Below are 7,459 nucleotides of genomic sequence, written 5' to 3'. Positions count from 1 at the left end.
GAAATGAGGCCCTTAGATAAACTTGCTATAAATTTTTTTGTTTCCTTCTTTCCTTTTAATCTTGCATACATTGGTTTTGTTTGTGCAAACCCTTTCTAATTTGATGTCAAAATTCCCCTTTTTATATCCCATAATGTTATCTCCTGTTTGGTCATAAATCCATCCCTTATCCATAAATTTAACAAGTGAAATTTTCCATGCTCCCCTAATTTGCTTTTGAAATCACTCTTTATGACTAAAAATGTACCTATTTTGACTTTATATGGGTAGATGGCATGAGATAGTCCTGACTTTGATTCATGCCTACTTTCAGCCAAACTACTTTCTTATTTTCCCAGCAATTTTTGACAAATAGTGATTCCTTGTCCCAAAATTTTGGCTTTTGGTGTTTGTGAAACACTTGATTAGTGTGCATTGTATATTGAATCTATTCCATTGATTGACCCCTCTGTTTCTTAGACAGTACAAGATTGTTTTGATAATTACTGCTTTGTAATACAGTTTGAGATATGGTACTGGTAAGCCACTTTCCTTCACATTTTTTTTGGTGGACATTTGTTTTGATAGACTATAAGTGTTTGTTTTGAAAGTTTTTAGATTATTTTTCAATATATCAAAGAGTTAAAAAAACAAGAGAAACATTTAAATATTAAATACAAACATATATATTATGGAAAGACAATACTTTAAAAAACTACAAGAGTCAGGATATTTGGTGTCCAATTTTCTTTTTTAATATAATTTCATTCACTTAGGTACAGCATTATATAATTTGAGCCTTGAAGTATGGGAGGGGGAGGTATTCCTTGTTCATAGAGAATCCTTACTACTAAGGTATTTTTAAAATAAGAATTCAGTTCTAATATATATGCATCCCAAAATCATAAAAGCACTATGATCATAAAATTCAATCAATACATATTATTTCAATTGACTTATTTTCTTATCAAAACAAAAAAGTATAAGACCTAGAACTTGCATATTGTTTTTCTCTACCAATAAATAGATTTCTTATTATTATGCAAAAAATTATAGATTCTAAGCCCAATATCTTGGTCACTCATTCAAGCATCGGCCTATTTAGATTAAGGTAATATGGGGGAAGAAGTAAAGAAAATATTCTGCGTTTGGAGCTGGAGTTATATTACCTGCATTAAAATTTCTTTCTTGCTACCACTTGAGAATCACTCTAAAATGAAACAGACTCCATCACTATACTAATGAGCAAGAAATACTCTCTAGAGTATTATACATTATAAATACTCTAGAGACCATTTCTCACTATAGCTTATTAAATTGTAACTATAATAAAAGGATCAGGCCTTATTTGAAAGACACGTACAATGATCAACCTAGGAAATTTGTTAATGCAAAAGAGTTGATTTTAGTGAATTTTCCATTTTTCTCCTTTTCCCTAAACTTCTTTTCTTTTTTCTTTTCCTAATTCTTTCACAAGTATTTGAACCAAGATTTCTACTTTGTCATCAAGATCTCTGTTCTTTTTATCCTGCTTGATATACACAGTGATTACTTCTTGATCATCTGCTCTGTTTTTCCTTGTAAGAGTTTCTTGACTGGTTATGAAATGCTTTCCTGATCTTTTCTGTTTTCCAGGTGAGAAAGAGGAGGGGAAAGCAGGAAGATGTTATTGAAATCAGGAGAGTTTGGTCTTATGGTATAGTGTTAACATCTTTCTTACTTTGTATTTTTGTTTTGAGATGCCCTTTTCACAAAGCTTTATATCCTAGTACTCTCCACTAGGCAGTAGATCTAGCGAGATGGTTTCATTATGGGCCTGTGTCTATCTTCACCATGATAATCTCAGAAACTGATTATGTAATGGATTGCAAGTGATGTTTTGCATCAAAATAAAGTTTCATCAATGCAGCTATTTTAATGGCTCTATACTTGGCAAGTGTATAGGGATGAAAATTCTTCACATCTATTTTATTAATAAAAATTGAATGGGCATAAAATGCCCATCTACTGAAAATTTTTAATTATAGGCAAAGAGAGAGCCTTATGTGGTGAGGGAACTGGTTTCCAAATTTCATGCAGAAGAAAGTGCATCAATCTTTCAAAGGTCTGGGGATGAGCTAGAGAAGTACTATTAACAAGGTAAAATACCCAAACTCAAGGACCTGAAGATATGATGCATTAAGCTTTGGACCACCTACTCTGGAAGGTCGCTGATTAATGAAAAGCATATATTTGGCAATTCGTGGCAGCATAGCAGTTTGTTACAGTACTCTATAAGGCCCTGATATTTAGTTATCTAAGATCATATATGAGCCCCCAAACATGCCCACTTTTCCCCATCTCTACTCTGTGTTAAAACTATCCTAGACTTGCCTTCCCTTTGGAACTTCCCTGGGGAAGTAAACTTTTATCAGTCTGTTCCCTCATCTGTAAAATGGGGGTAATAATAGCTTTTACTTCCCAGAGTTACCAGACAATATGTCTAGTGCTTTGCAAATCTTAAAATGATATATTTCTTATGGCAATAAAGAATATATATTTAATTTTATATAACACTAGCTTACTATTGTTATTAATAATACTACTAGGAATCAATTTAAGTCAGTGTTTTAAAATTCACAACTACATAGAACCAATATTATAATTGGTGCTTAGTTTCCCATACCAATACTTAAAATCCTTCAATTAACATCAGCTTCTTAGCAGCTTTTTCTTTAAATACAATATACTTACAAGAAAAATTTTCAAAAGTACTTTTATATCAGCCATAATAAAACTAAACACTAAAATTGTGTTTTGCTTTGAATTCAGTAGAGGAAATGCAGATTTAATTAAAAGAAACTAGAAAATACAAATGTGTGTGGAGCTTCTGAAGGAATTTTGAGGGAACTATCAGTGGCTTCAGATGCTGATGCCTCTGACATCATTCTGTTTAAATATTATTTGAAAATATATTGGCATTCCTATTTCTTACCATAGTTGAAACTCCTGAGCTAGTTTTAAACTATTTGGCCTTATTTTTGGATCACAAATGGCATTAGTGTGAAGAAAGTCTGTGTGTGTGTGTGTGTGTGTGTGTGTGTGTGTGTGTGTGTGTGTGTGTGTGAAAGGATATACTAAGGAGATGGGTAGAAAGAGAGAAAAGAAGGGAGAGAGGAGAATTGCTGGGAGTCATAGAGGGAAGAAGAAGAAAGTATGGGGAAGATATTCCTTAAAAAGATGGGAAAATAGGGGCAGATAGTAACTCACTAGAAAGAAAGCTAGGCCTGGAGATGAGGGATCTCAAGTTCAAATCTGTCCTCAGACACATCATAGCTATGTGACCCTGGCCAATTCACTTGACCCTCATTGCTTGGCCCTTACCACTCTTCTGTCTTGGAACTAATACTTAGCATCAATTCTAACATGGACTGTAAGTGTCTTAAAAAAGATGGAAAATACTGAATAGAGGGAATGGATAGGATGTCTAGAGGCAATTGTGTATATGTAAGCAAAAAGCACAACAGATCTATGAAAATGGATGTCAGAAGAATTAGAGAAAGATGGTATGTGCCCCTCTTCCTCTGTGATTAGAAAGAAAGTACTAGGAAATCGATATGGATCAGATAGTTTCATTCTTTGTGCATCAGGCAATGCAGGTGACCCATGACAATCTGATGCTTATTTGAGTAATGGAACGAAGGGAATGAATAGAGGAAGAAATGAACAAACAGGAGTGTAAAAGCTCATGAATTTGCCATTTGCGCCTCTATGGAAAGCAAACACTCAAATATGTATAGTATTTTAGAGATTACAAAATATTTTCATATTCATTATTTTATTAGATCAAGAAGAAAAGCCTAGAACCGCTGTGTATCCCAGGCACCCATTTCAGCAATTTTCCCTGAATTGAAGGTAACGATACAGATGGAAATGTTCTTAATTCCTATTAACTTCATCTACAAAGAAATTTATTGATAAAAAGGCACTTGTGAATATCTAAAGAAAGGTTCCATTCCATACTTCAAAAGGGTATTGGAGACAGGATTCCCTGACCCCTGCTCTAAGTATAACTTTCAAAGAGGTAAAGGTCTCAGCAATCTAAGACCCAATGTTACATCCCTCTGAAATGGTGGGACCATTTTTTAAAAAGACATGTTGGTTGGTAGCAATCCTTTATTCACAATGATATAATTCTTCCCCATTATTATATAGGTTGAAGTGAATAGTATTCCATGAATTGTTGTCTACTCTCTCCTTCAATCATTCAACAAGTGATTATCAAGTAGCTATCATGAGTTAGAAGTTGTGAACACAATGAAAAAAATAAAACAGGACCAGTCTTTCAAAAACTTAACCGCTAGAAATTCCGTCTTGGGGAAATTTGCACTTTTGTAATATAAAACAAAATAGAAGAGTTAACATCTCTAATACTTGAGTAACATGGTCTAATAAGGGAAAAAATGAAAATATCATCTAAATAAGTTACAATGAATTGGTTAATGATTATCATGAATCACAGAATAAGGGATTCTCAGAATTATTAGGGGAATCAAAGATCATCACTTGAATGAGTGATGGTTATTTGATTCTGTACTATACAGGAGGAAATTTGATACAGATGCTGTTCTTCGATTCTACCTTAAAATTTTGGAGTGTCAAGGAAAAAGCAGATATAATATAAGAAAACCAATAATTATCAGAACCATTATGACAATGTCTAAAGTTCAATATGTTTTCTTTTCTATATTAAAAGGTTAAGTCATTGTAGAGAGTTTTCTAAAATTAAAAAAAAAGGAAAATACCCATTTCAGGTGTTACTTCAATAAATTTCCTTTGATCTCATAAAATAAATGGATTATTCCTCTTTCTGATGTTTAATTCACTGGAACATAAGTATTCCTTTATGACAGTCAATTGTGAAATGCATGTTCTAACATCAGCAGTTTAGTTGACAAAGCTTAACTGTATGCCATAAGTCCATGTTGGTTTGTGAGAACATAAAATGGTTGATATTTGGAAAACAGGTTTAGAAGTGAGGTTCTATTTATTGTTATGACTATTACATTTGATTTAATCATATGACATAGCTTAATGGAGAATTACTCTATGTCTAGAGAAGGGCAAAAATTGTCTCAATTTTTAAAAAAGTAAGACAGCGGCATACAAAAAAACAAAACAAAGATCAGTAAGATACATTTTAGTTCCTGATTGAATTCTAAAGCAATTTATTAAAAGGAGGGCTTGTGAATATTAGGGGGAAAACCATAGTAATCACTAAGAGCCAACATGGTTTTATACAGAAGAAATGATATCAAATTAGCTTTGTCCACTTTGAGAAAGGAAACAATAATAGTTGATCAGACAAAAATTGAGTATGAAATATATAACATTTCAATGAAGGTTTGAACCAAATTTTTCAAGAGATCATTCTTGACAAGATGGAGATATACTAGCTCTATGATTATGCAATAGATGATTTGGTATGTCATTGACTGAACCCATAGGATAGTAAAGAGTTTATTTCAATTTGGTAGAGGTAATAAGTAAAATTTTATCATTGACATATGAGGCTATTGAATGTATTAATTAAAAATTGTTTCTTTCTAACATTTAAAATATTAATCTACTCAATCATCTCCCCCTTCTCCCTCCATTAGAGAAGTCATCATTTGACAAAAAGATTTATGTATACATATGCAACTTTATCTTAATTATTTCTGTTTATCTGTTCTTTCTATAGAGATAGATATACACAAGTCATTATTCAAAGAATGTTTCTGTTGATGTATATAATGTTCTCTTGGTTCTTTCACCCTTCATAATTTCATGTAGGTCTTTCCATGCTATTTCCCATTAATACATTCTTTTTTTTTTAAACCCTTAACTTCTGTGTATTGGCTCATAGGTAGAAGAGTGGTAAGGGTGGGCAATGGGGGTCAAGTGACTTGCCCAGGGTCACACAGCTGGGAAGTGTCTGAGGCCGCATTTGAACCTATGACCTCCCGTCTCTAGGCCTGACTCTCAATCCACTGAGCTACTCAGCTGCCCCCTCCATTAATACATTTTTAATGAAATTTTCAGAAAACAAAAAGGAGAGTGGAAAGCTATTATTTTAAATAATAAAATCATGATCCAAAACTATTTTGGCAACCTAGAATAATATGATGTAATGAATCTTATTGAGCTGGCATTTTATAGCAACAAATGCAAAGTTCTATATATATTCCTATCAGATTGTCAAAGATGTTAAAAAAAGGAAAAAGAAATTTTTTAGAGGATAAATGAGTATACTACTGCCCTGTTGGTGGAGCAATGAGTGGGTTAAGCCATTCTGGAAAACAATTTGGAGCAATGCCCCCAAAGTTATTAAGTAATCTATGCCTTTTGATCCAGATGTATCAGTACTCAGTTTTCTATACCCAAATATATTAAAGAAAAAAGAGGCAATTCTCCCAGCAGTTTTTGTCAAATAGTAGATTTTTGTTCCAAAAGCTGGGTTCTTTGGGTTTATCATAGACTGTCTTGCTGAGGTTGCTTACCCCAGGTCTATTTCACTGATCCTCCCTTCTGTCTCTCTGCCAGTATCATATTGTTTTGATGACTACTGCTTTATAGTACAGTTTAAGATCTGGTACTGCTAGGCCACCTTCCTTTGTATTTTTTTTCATTATTTCCCTTGATATTCTTGGTCTTTTGTTCTTCCAAATGAATTTTGATATAGTTTTTTCTAATTCAGTAAAAAAGTTTTTTTGTAGTTTGATAGGTATAGCACTAAATAGGTAAATTAATTTGGGTAGGATGGTCATTTTTATTATGTTAGCTTGTCCTACCCATGAGCACTCAGTGTTTTTCAAATTGTTTAGATCTACTTTTAATGGTGTGGAAAGGGTTTCATGGTTGTGTATGTATAATTCCTATGTTTGTCTTGGCAGATAGATTACTAAGTTTTAATTTTATATTGGCTAGGGTGATTTTAAATGGAATTTCTCTCTCTAACTCTTGCTGCTTCAATGTGTTGGAAATATATATAAATGCTGATGATTTATGTGCGTTTATTTTGTATCCTGCAACTTTGCTAAAGTTGTTGATTATTTCTACAAGCTTCTTAGTTGATTCTCTAGGATATTTTAAGTAGACCATCTTATCATCTGCAAAGAGTGATAGCTTGGTCTCCTCATTGCCTATTTTAATACCTTCAATTTCTTTTTCTTCTCTAATTGCTACAACTAGTGTTTCTAGTACAATGTTAAATAATAGAGGTAACAATAGCCATCCTTGTTTCACTCCTGATCTTATTGGGAATGCTTCTAATTTATTCCCATTGCAGATGATGTTTGTTGATGGCTTTAGATATATACTGTTTATTATTTTTAGGAAAGGCCCTTTAATTCCTATACTTTCTAGTGTTTTCAATAGGAATGTGTGTTGTATTTTGTCAAAGGCTTTTTCAGCATCTATTGAAATAATCATGTGATTTTTCTTGGTTTGCTTGTTGATA

This window comes from Gracilinanus agilis, chromosome 2 (genome assembly GCF_016433145.1).
Source record: "Gracilinanus agilis isolate LMUSP501 chromosome 2, AgileGrace, whole genome shotgun sequence".
Taxonomy (NCBI): domain Eukaryota; kingdom Metazoa; phylum Chordata; class Mammalia; order Didelphimorphia; family Didelphidae; genus Gracilinanus; species Gracilinanus agilis.
Note: the sequence above shows the minus strand (reverse complement) of the source record.